Genomic DNA, 11,944 nt, shown 5'->3' with positions numbered 1-11,944 from the left:
GAAAGCAGACGTCACCCCAAGCAGGCTGCTTGGGACTTAACACATCAGGCTGCCTGGGGTTGAGTTCCTCCACTGCACCTCATCTACTTGGCGCAGTGCAGCTGGGAGAGTAGAAGACAGCGGCCTGAGTCCCTGAGTCCCTGCATCGCTGCCACCCACATGGGAGACCCACATGGAGCTCCAGGTTTCTGGTGGCTGCTACAGCCGTTTGAGGAGTGAACCAGTGGCTGGAAAATCTTCACCTTTCAAATAAAGAAGTCAGTCTTAAAAGCACACATCTTGTGAATGTCCCTAAAGGAAGATAGGGCAACTCTTCCTCAAGGATGGGGGGCTGATGGGAAGAAGCAGGTGCACTTAGTACTGTGGGGGATCGCTTCTCGGCCTCTTGGCTAAGATCAAGTGTGTGTAGAAAGTACTGTGGGAGCAGACTGTCACCCAAGGCCCGCATTCAGAGCTAGCCCCTCCCAGTCTCACTGCCTCCAGCCCCTGGCCCCAGCACCCTGGGTCTTGTCCTTGGAACATTCTCCCTGGTGGCGAGGGGGAGGAAGGCCCCTACCAGGAAGCAGCCTTTTCACAGGTCGGTTTAGCTCGGTGGTCCAAGGAGGCACACGTGGACGGCCCACCCACCCCCGTGGTCTTTCCAGTGGGCCGCCTGGGGTGCCCATGTGTGATAAACAACCTGACTGGTGGTTTTTCTCTGCCGTTTTGCATTTTGCTTAGCTTCCATGATGCACCCACTCCCACTTCTGAGCACGCCTCCCCGTGGCAAGAGAAGTAGTGAGACATCTCCAGGTGAGCACCAGGAAACCCCTCTGGGACCAGGGGCCACCCGCGCCCCTCTCTGCCCGCAGCTTCTGGACAACGACTTTCAGACTGGGAGCCCTGGAGCCCTGGCCGGAAGCTTGGCCTCCCCCGGGTCACCAGGATGCAGCAGTAGCCAGACAATGCGCAGCTGTACGGAGCTTCCTCCGCCCGCCCTGAGGGCTTCGCCGGAACCACGGGAGCCTAGAAGCAGATCCTCGGAGGATAAGAAAAGGCCCCCCATGTGGAAACCGTGAACCCCGCGGATCGCGAACACCGAGCTCTCCCCGGAGGCCGTGGGAGATGCAAAGGATGGAGGCCAGAGCCCACCCCCCCCTCCGCCCCCTTTCAGTACCAGGCCCCCTGCACCTAGGCCTCCTCGCACACACCCCAGGGGCCCAAGTCCCGAGTCTGCGCGACCCCCGTTGTCTGGGGACAAGTCAGGCCTACTGCGGATCCAGCTGACCCTTACTGATCTGCCAGGGGGTGATTTACAGGTGACTGCTGCTTCTAGAAGGGCCTATGGCCAAACGTCAGTACCAACACTCAGCACAGGAGAGTTAAAAATAACGGCCGCTCGGGCGAGCCAGGAAGGGGCAGCTCGCCGCGGGCTGAGGGGCGACGCCTGGTCTCAGTAGCGGCTGAGCCAGCGGAGGGAGGCCAGCAGCCTCTGGCCTTTGGCCACTGCAAGAGTCGCGGAGCAAGGAGCGGCGGCATCCTGAGCTTCTCTAAGGAAGACGTGGCGGTGCGCAATCTTCAGAGTTACTCGGCAGAGGGTCTCCTCACGCAGGTGGGCCACCCTGCTGTGGACCCCGCGGGCTCTGCCATGGCTTCCGCTCTGGCGCTGAGAGCGAGGCTGTGCGCGCCACCTGCACGTCCGAGTGTGGGCGCTGCTGCTCAGCGACCCTCGCGGATGCGGCTTAGAGGACCACGTAGCTGAGAGGCGTTCCAGATACGGGAGGACCCTCCACTCGGTGCCTCTTGATTCCCGCCGTGCTCACAGACGCTGGGATGTCACGGTGCATGAATTATTTAACAAATTCTGGCTTCACTGGTTATAACCAACCTAAGATCCCGTCTCTCAGGGCAAAGCAAGCAGGCTGCGGCTGCGGATTGGACTGTGTGTGCTTCCTTCCTCGGTCCCATTCTCACATCCAAGCCCTAACCCCTCTAGCTCAGGATGAGGCTGTACTTGGAGACAGGACCTTTAAAGAGCTTATCAAGTTAAAATGGGGCCCTCATCCAGTGGGGACGGTGTCCTGATAAGATGAGGAAGTTAGGACAATGGGAGAAATGCCAGGGATGTGCGTGCACCATGAAGAGACAAGAAAGTTAGAAACCAAAGAGAGAGGCCTAGCAAGCAGCCAAACCTTCTGACAGCTTGATCTGAAACTTCTACGGACCTCTCAGGCTAAGCCACTCACCCCCGTGCTGTTCTGCTGTGGCAGCCCTAACAAGCCAACACAGGCATTGACAAAATCTCAGCCGTATCACATTTGCATTTAGTCTGTTTCAAACACCGAATCTTTGAATTTGGATCAGTAAAGCTTGGAGAACAATTGCTTTAGCATTTTTCCAGGCCAACCACAAAGCCCTCTTGAAATTCAAATGCTCTGAGCTAGGCCCCAAGAATTCGACCTTTGGAGAAGTAGAAATATCTCTGTTTGTTGATGATAGAATCTTATATATAGAAAATCCTAAGGAATTCACTGAGAAAATACGAGAACTAATAAATGAATTCATCAAGGTGGAAGGCTACAATGTTGATATATAAAAAGCCAATTACAATTCTACACACTAACTATAAACATTCTGAAAGTGAAATTAAGAAAAATAATTCCATTTGCAATAGCATGAAAAAGTACAAAGCACTTAGAAATACACTCATCAAAATAAATGCAAGACTTTCACTCTGAAAGCTGTAAAACATAGCTGAAAGAAATTTAACAAGGCCTAAATAAATAGAATGCCAATTCATATTCAAGTGTCAGCAGACCTAATATTGTTAAGATGAAAATACTCCCTGCACTGATCTCCAGAGTTAACACAATCCCCATCAGAACCCCAGCTAGGAACAGACTGCTCTGACAAAGCTTGCAAGGCATTCGAGAGGAACACCCTGAGACTTGTCCCGGGAGTGCCCACAGAGCTGAGGGTCTGCATCAGGCCAGTGTGGAGTGATCTGCACGTCAGGTCTGCTCCCTCTTAGCCGTCTGCAGTGACATTGGGCAGTCCTTTGTCCTTTATCCATACATACCTCATCTGTTCCCAGAAAATGCCCTTAAAGTTAGCCAGTAGCCCCTTTCAGAGACAGTTCCCCTCCTGTTGCTGAAGCTGTCTATAACCAATGGTATTCTAAAGAAAGTAATCTCCAACTAGAGAGAAATTCGCCCATGACTCCCCACCACCACCACCACCAACTACCTAAAGCCCCCCTTTGCAGGACAAGCCAATGGACGCTCATTGTGAAACACATACACTCTGAGGGGAACTTGACCCCTTGGGGACACTGAAACTCACTGAAAGTCGCTGGGCTTGCATCCCCCAGACTCTCACTTATTCTTCCCTGAGTAATCCCTACATTAACCTTTTTAGAGTTCTTATGTTTTTCCATTAACAAAGCTGCCCCCCCCCCCCGCTTTTGTGCAAAAATTGGCAGGCAGAAATTTTTAACTTCATATGGAAATACAAGGGATCTAGAATAAAAGCTTTTTTTTTTTTTTAAAAAAAAGATGGGGAAAACGGATGATTCATACCTCCCAGTTTCAAAACTTCTGGTGAAACTACAGGAATATAGTATAATACTGCATACTCTCTAAGGAGAGACATGAAGATAAATAGAACTGACCTGAGGATCTATAAATAAATCCTTATGTTTACAGGCAACTGATTTCAACAAGGGCACCAAGATCATTCGATGGAAAAAGAAGAATCTTATGAACCAATGGTGCTGGAACAACGGAATATCCATGCGAGAGAATGAAGTCGGACCTCTTCCTCTACCACACACAAAAGTTAACTCAAAATAAATCAAACACTTAGATGGAAAAAGTAAACCTAAAAAATTCTTAGATGAAAACAGATGAATAAATATTTGTGTCCTTGGGTTAGGCAGGACTTTCTTGGCTATATCAAAAGCACAAGCAACAAAATAAATAAATAAATAGGATTTTATTAAAATTAAAAAGTTTGCATTGCAAATGAAGCTATCAAGAAAGTAAAAAGACAATACAGAATGGAAAAAAAAATTTGCATATAGTATGTTTAGTAAGGGAAGTATCCAGAACGAAGAACTCTTACAACTCAATAGTGAAGACAACACAAGTTAAAAATGGGCAAAGGATATATTTCCAAAGGATGCATACAAGTGGCTAATAAGCACAGGAAGCAATGCTCAGTAGCAGTGGTCATCAGGGAACTGCAAACCAAGACAACCAGGAGCTACTACTTCATACACAGTAGAATGGCTAAAATAAAAAAGACACATATCAGCAAGTGACTAATGTCGTAAATAATTGATGGGTGAATGGAATGTGGTATATCCATATAATGGAACATTGCTCAGTTATGACAAGAAATGAGGTACTGATATATGTTAAAATATGAACCTTGAAATGAACCAAAGATTAAACTTTGAAAACATTATGCCAAGGGAAAGAAGCCAGTCACAGAAGACATATGTGATACCACTTACATGAAATGTTCAGAATCCGGAAATCTATAGGGATGGGAAGTAAAGCACTGGTTGCTCAGGGGTGGAGAGAGGAGGGGGCTGAGGAGTGATTGTTAGTGACAGAAATGCTCTGGAATTGAATGGTAATGATTTCCGCATGACTCTCTGCACCAAAGCCCTACACTTCAAATGAGTGAATCCCGTGGCTCGCTCCATAGCTCAGGGGTTAGAGTACTCGTCTCGTAAATGAGTGAATCCTATGGAGTGTGTATTATATTTTTTAAGGTTTATTTTCTTATTTATTTGAAAAGCAGAGTTACAGAGAGAGAAGAAAAGAGACATCTTTCATCTGCTGATCCACTCCCCCAGATGGCTGCAACAGCTGGGGCTAGATCAGTTCAAAGCCAGGAGCCTGGAACTCTATCCAGGTCCCCTATGTGGGTGCAGGGACCCAGGCACCTGGGCCATCCTCTGCTGCTTTCCCAGGTGCATTAGCAGGGAGCTGGATCAGAAGTAAAGCAGCTGGGACTTGAATTGGTGCCAAAATGAGATACTGGTGTCACAGACAATGGCTTAATCTGCTGCACCACAAAGGTGACCCCCATATGTATTGTACCTTAACAAAGCTGTTGGAAAATAAAAAACAAAACTTCCTCCCCCAAAAAGGGGGTGGGTTGGGGGAGGGGAAGTTAGCTTTGGACCTTGTTCTGTCATGACCTTGCAAGCACAGTTTCCTCAAATGTGAAAGTTGGAGATCAGACTAGATTATTTCTAAGGCTCCTTCCATCTCTACAGTCCCTGAGTATATGTAAAATAAAAAACAAAACAGGTTGAAGCAAAGACAGGGAGTGTGTGTCTAGGATGGGGTCACGTGGGGAGAAGGGAGCCAGCAGGAGACAACAGAACACTCCAAAAGAAATAGAAAGAGATAAGGGACCAAGGACATGGGCTCAGAGAGACAGACACACAGACACACGGAGACAAGACCACAAAGAAAGACAAGCTCACCAAGGTGCACCTGCGTTCTTCCTCCTGGCAAACATTTACTTGGCTCTAGGAAGTGCTCAGCTCTGTGTACAGTAATGAGCTGGGTGGATGGAGCCACTCGGCTCAGCAGTAAGACAAGCAGTAGGGAGGCAATTACAAGCACGTCTCGTGAGAGCTGGGATGTTGCAGAAGACCAAGGGGTGCATGTGTGCAGGTGTACATGCGCACACACACACTCACACCACACCACACTCGGCATGTGCAGTATCCCTGACAGCAGGCTCCTGTCTGCAAGGTGCTCCATTTCTCAGGATTCCGCCAGAAAAGACGTTGACACGGATGCTGGGTTTTTAATGCGTTAGGGTGCAAATGGGGGTGGCATATTGCCACTCTCACCCCCGGGATCTTGGAAATGAGGCTCCAGGATGGGATTCACCCCTCAGCCCAGAGATCCCCAGCACCCCGTCCTGTTCATGTGGAAGGCCCGGCTTTGGACGCCGAGAGGAATGGAGTGTGCTCCAAGTGCACCGGCACCACTCCTCTGGGGCTGCAGCCAGAAACTCCCCAGAACACATTCTGTTCCCCTCTCTTCTCGTCCCATCCAGACCTGACCCAATAAAGGCATCACGTGTCGCCCCTTCCCTGGCCTGGCGGTGCTTCTGCTGCTGACGGGCACGTGAAAGGGAGCTTCAGCTCGCCAGGAGACGTTACTCTGTGCCCTGAACAGAGGAGGGCAGGGGCAGGCCAGGCGAGCTCCTGGCTAGCTCTGGCTCTATCCCTCTTTTCCTAACTGCAGCCAGGGTCCAAGCTGCACCACATTCCTGCAATAGCCTCGAGTCACATCCTAGGATGCTGGTCCATGCCTTTCTTTTTTAAAAAGATTTATTTCTTTACTAGAAAGGCAGAGTTACAGAGGGAGAGAGGGAGAGACAGAGAGGTCTTCCATCCACTAGTTCACTCCCCAAATGGCCTCAATGGCTGGCACTGGCACAGAAGGAAGCCAGGAGCCAGAAGCTTCTTCTGGGTCTCCCATGTGGGTGCAGGGGCCCAAGGCCTTGGACCATTCTATGCTGCTTTCCCAGGCACATTAACAGGGAGCTGGATAGGAAGTAGAACAGTCGGGACTCAAGCCAGCATCCATGTGGTATACCAGTGTCACAGGTAGTGGCTTTACCTGCTATGCCACAGCGGCTACACCACTACCCACTGGCCCGGGTCTGTGCCTTTTGTTACTCCTTGAAGGATTCTCTTTGATAGTTTTGTGTTGGATACTTTGGGCACTGCATCCCACAATGCTGACAGGAAATGGCCAGCCACTGGGGGCAGGAGGGAGTGAGCACTGGCCTACAGACTCTGGGTAGGCTGCAGCAGAGCCCGGCTGGGAAACAGCCTGGGGGCTCCCCAAGGTCTCTCTGGCTGCCCACCAGTGGGAGCAGTAGTGAATTAATGGGATTCAGGCTCCAAAAATAGTCGAGTGTTTAAAATTGCCTTCCATCCTGGGCTGGGCCAGTCCCCGGGGGACGGCAGCATTTCTAAAATGTCCTCGTTTACCCAGAGAGCCTTGTGCTGACCCTAGCTGGGCTCCGGGCAAGCATTAAGCGCCTGGCTCGCTCCTGCCCGGTCCCTCTCCTCTACATGGTGCGTGCTGTGTCCAAGAGCGAGTGCTGGAGATTTATGTCGCCTCTTGCTGTTACCAGGCCGGAGGCCTTTCACCCGGCACACGGCCGGGACAGGCAGAGACGGCCCCCGGGGTGGTTCTCTCCTTGAGTTGTGACTAATTCCTACGAACAAGGGCAGTTACCTGGAGAACCCCGAGCCTCTGGCCTGCGGCTAGCCTTTCTGTGAATTTGGGGAGTCCTGTCATCGGGAAGGCTTGTCCCTCCCAGCATGCATCAGTGCCTTTGAACATCCCGTGCTGTGTGCGGAAGGCCCTCTGCACCCTTTCCTGGCTGACAAACACCTCTTCACCATCCTGGGCACCGCCGTCCTCAGGGTGCTCATTGTCTGGAGGGAAAGCGTTCCAACAGCCACCACGCCAAGAGACTGCACATCCCGATCCACCACTGTTCCCAGCAGCCTCGCTCACGGTGCCGGAGTGATGCGGGGAGCAAGCACCGCCCCCTCTCACAGTGAAACAGTAGGGCTCTGTCCCCACCGCACACGCTCCCTGGTCTGAGTTGGTGGCTCCTCATGGCCCCGTGCTTTCCTGTTTTCAGCTGCGCCTCCCCGACCCGCCCCCACCCCCACCCCGCATCTTAGTGGCTTCGCTTTGCCTCCCTAAGAGAGGGGCCAAGAGCGCAGGACAAGTTGGTCTGTGCCTTGGCTCCCTCCTTTGAGTTTGGAGATGCCGGTCTCTACCGCAAGATAGTTGAGCGCTGACACAACCTGGGGGCGTTACATGGCCCAGAGCTGGTCCCAGGGCGAGTAGCTGCAGGCTTTGCCGCTCTGGTACCCAGTGCCCCCTCTTCTCCTACCACAGCATCTTTGTGCCCCTTATGTGTGTAGTGGGGGCGTTAGGCCTGCTGGGGGAGTGGGACACCTGGGGACACCCCTGCCCTGGCCATGACTCTGTCCAGGCCAACACGTCGCTTGATGACTTTTGTTAGAACCTAAGGGGGAGGCTTTGCTGTTGCAGTTTGTGGGAAAGATAGGACGTCACCTGGGACTTGCAGGTACCTCCACGGGGAGGAGCCACAAGGAAAGTTGAGAGGCAGAGGGACTGAGCCCACAGATCCAGGTGCACCTGAAACTGCCCTAGGCTTCTACTGAGTCAGTTTGGGTCAGGTTCTATTCTTTGCAAACAAGAATCCTGGCCACCACAAAGCCCAGCAGAGCTGGCCTTGCCGCCCAGTGCCACCGCTCTGCTGGTGCCTGCTTAGCCCTGCACAGACTCAGCCACAGCTCACCCCCTCCTCCATCTCTCACTTTCCACTGTCCTCTGTGTCCACCATACTGCCCTCAAACATGGGCTTGGAGACCCCCGGACTCCCCAACTTCCAACTCCCTCACTTCCACCATCAGAGCCCCCCACAGCCTGACCCTCCACCCCTTGGAGGGGACATCTCACAACCCTTGTCCCTGGCTCCTGTGTGCCATGGCCCAATTACATCCACCTGTGGCCTGGCCTGAGGCACTCCCTCCACGCTCCCACGCCTGTGCCTCTCTCTGGAGAAGCTCCGCTTCTGTCTTGCCTACCTGCCAAAATCCCACTGACTCAGCTGCTTTTCGTCCAAGAAACTTTCACAGGTGGGCTGACTGAGCAAACGTCTCCCTCCCCTCTCTTACAGAGAGGACCCCTCGGCCGGTCTCATCAGAGAGTGATTTATGCTCATTTTGAGAACAAGGGGCATCACCCTGCTCCTTTCTGGGTCCCCGTGGGGTCCTTGCACAAGCTTTGTCCACCGCAAGCCCTGAATGAATTTGTTGGCACAGAGCTCAGCTTCCAGCTCGCAAACACTGAGTCCTAACCCCTTCCCTCGTGCTTCCTCATCACCAGGAAACTTCTTTCTTTGCAGTGGCATTGAGTATGTTCACAGAGCTGTGCACCTATCACTACCACCTCATTCCAGAAAATTCCATCTCCCCAAATGAAAACCCAATCCCCCTTAAGCAGGCATTCCCCATTCCTCCCTCCCTGGACCCAGGTACCACCAATCTGTTTTTTGTCTCCAGGCATCTGTTGGCTCTGTACAGTTCATGTACACAGGGCAACACACTGTGTGGCTTCCTTCACTTGGACAGTACATTTGAGGTTCATCCACTCTGCACCAGTACCTCACTCCTTCTCACAGCTGAACAATATTCCATTTTATGGATCTGCCACTTTTGGTTTATCCATTTGCTAAATATTCGAGTTCTTTCCTTCTCTGGGCCACTGTGAATAATGCTCCTATAAATATTATTATACAAGCTCTCATTTTGGTCACCTGTTTTTAGTTCTTTGGGGCATGCACGTAGGAGTGGAATTGTTGGGTGGTATAAAAACTCTTGGTTTACCGGGAAGTCTCTTACACTGGCCATCTCTAACCCTCACCGACATGCTGCCTCTGCTTAGCTAACTTGACCTTGGGAGAACCCGAGGCTCTTTAGAAGGGAGCCAGTGCATCCCATCCTGGCTGTCATCTCCTGCTGGCAGTGCTTAAAGAGCATCCCTAAATTTTAATCCCAACCTGCAGCTCAGAGCTCTCCTCTGCCTAAGCTGTAACAGATCCACTGCTGACTTTGCTCCTCGCAGCAGTACTACAAGGAATATTCTTGGATGTCTGCTTTTCAGAGGGGGAGACTAAGGTTCAGCAGGTTGCAGTGCCTTGGCGAGGTCCCATAGCTGCTAGGGGTCCAGCCAGGACTGACCCCCGGCCTGGTGCCGTCTCCACACCACCACGGTCGCTTTCCTTCTGTCTGCCTCCCTGTCGGGGTCATGTAAAAATAACCGCCTCCTGAAATTGATTCGCGCAGCCAGCACTGTTTAGCAGGGGCCCTCGCTGGGTGACCGGTCGATGCTGGCACAGACTTCTGCGCACACGCTGCCAGATGGCACTGCCATTTGTAATCAAAACGGAGATGATGGTAATCACTTAGAGTCATTTGTAATTAAACATTTTCCTGGGGGCAGATTCTGCCCATACCAAGGAGACCAGCGTTCCCTTTCCTGGCTCTCGTGTCCCCTTTGATGTTGATCCGAAGCTAATCCGAGCGTGCCTCACAAGCTCACGCTTGGCTCGCTGAGTTTTTGCCCCCTTCTGCTGTCCAGCCCAATTTCCACCCCACACTCGCCTCTTGCGCATCTCAGTAGGAAACCAGCCCTTGGGCTGAGGAGTCCCCTGACCTCTTTGGAGTAGAAATAGCAGCACAGTGACCTCCAGCCTGACCAGGTGGAGTTGAGTCCAGCCTGCTCCTGGGAGCTTCCAGTCCTAAGAGCCCAGGGCTGTGTGCAAGCGGGAGCCTGTGAAGAATCAGACAGGCAAAGCGGGCGGGAGACGACAAGAGCAACACTCGCTGGGCGGGGCGGCACACCATGCACCTAGTGCTGCAGGTGTGTTTACTTCTTCCACCCCCCTGGCTCTCCTGTGAGGGCCAAGTTCCTCGCTGAGACCTCTCCAAGCAACAGAGCTGACGAGGGCACAAGCGAGGATGGAGAAGCAGCACAGTCCGTGCTGTTATCTCTCTGGCACAGGGAGCAGTTTTTGGGTGGACCCGGTCCACTTAGAGCCTTCCCTGGCAGTTCTGCAAGTGGCAAGGACCCAGTAGGTGCCACATGAGCCACCCGACCTGTGCTCAAGCAACCACACCCCTCAGCCAGCTCTGCCCAAAGCACGTTCTAGGCAGCCCTCGCTCTCGGTGGTGTGGTTACAAACAGAGCCTCCAGGAAGCAAACGTGCAGGGGATATCTTGAAGAACGAGGGAAGGGGTACAATGTTTTCCAAGTTTCTCTGACCGTGCAGTGGTTTCTCAAGGAGTGTCCCCTTCAAAACAGCAGTGTGAGATGTCCTAAGCTCCCCTGGGGTACGGGGTGCCCAGGAGCGACCCAGGCATTGGCTCTGCCGCCAGGCTGCCTGGCTCCTACCCCAGCCCTGAAGCACAGCAGCTGTGTGACCTTGGACGAGTTACTTCCTCTTTCTATGCCCGAGTTTCCGCATTTGTAAAATGTGGACAATGATAATAATGTAGATTGCATGACAAACATAAACTTCTTGGGACTGCGGTTGGCACATAGGAAGTACTCAGTGTAAACTGACATTCTGGATCCTTCCACAGGATCCCACATCCTTTTAGGAGCAGCAGTCTACCACTGATGCTCCCTGGCCCCAGGCCATGCAGCCTTGAACCTCACAAAACCTCTCAGCACAGAAGCTGGGCCAGGAGCCAGTTCAAAGGTGGCCACGGCACCCATGCAGCAGCCTTTCCTACCCTGTGATGGCTGGGAAGAACCTCTCCTTGCACCTCATCTTCCCTCACAGGCACATGGAAGTCAGAGCACCTTGACCCTGAACCTGCTCACTCATTTACCAACCAGATCATGCATGGCCTGCCTGTGAAAGAGCACAGAAGAGACTCCACTCCTGCGATGTGCCCTGCAGGATGCCGGCGTGAGAACCCTGGGCAGGCAGAGAGGCCAAGACCACAAAGGGGCAGGTGAAATGGGTGATAAAGTGGGAAAATGAACAGTGGCTGCTGCAACAGACAAATTGCAAACACCACTGGCCTTGCACATACATCTTGTTGACTTGAATCCAGAGTAAGCCGGGATGCCTGACTCCACCCTGGAGCACAGAGTCTTGTAACAGACAGTCCCACAGGAAACACGCGCCCAGCAGCAGGTGGGTGACAGATGCTAGTGCATCCTGGGTGACCCCATCCGCCGAAGCTATGTTCCTCCTTACCCAGTTGATACCCTACCACCCCACAACCCACAGGGAGGAACAAGACCTGGGGGAGGGGCCAACACTGTGGCATAGAAGGTAAAGCAGTGCTGGTACCCCGTAT

The sequence above is a fragment of the Lepus europaeus genome, chromosome 7 (genome assembly GCF_033115175.1).
Source record: "Lepus europaeus isolate LE1 chromosome 7, mLepTim1.pri, whole genome shotgun sequence".
In the NCBI taxonomy this organism is placed as follows: Eukaryota; Metazoa; Chordata; class Mammalia; order Lagomorpha; family Leporidae; genus Lepus; species Lepus europaeus.
Note: the sequence above shows the minus strand (reverse complement) of the source record.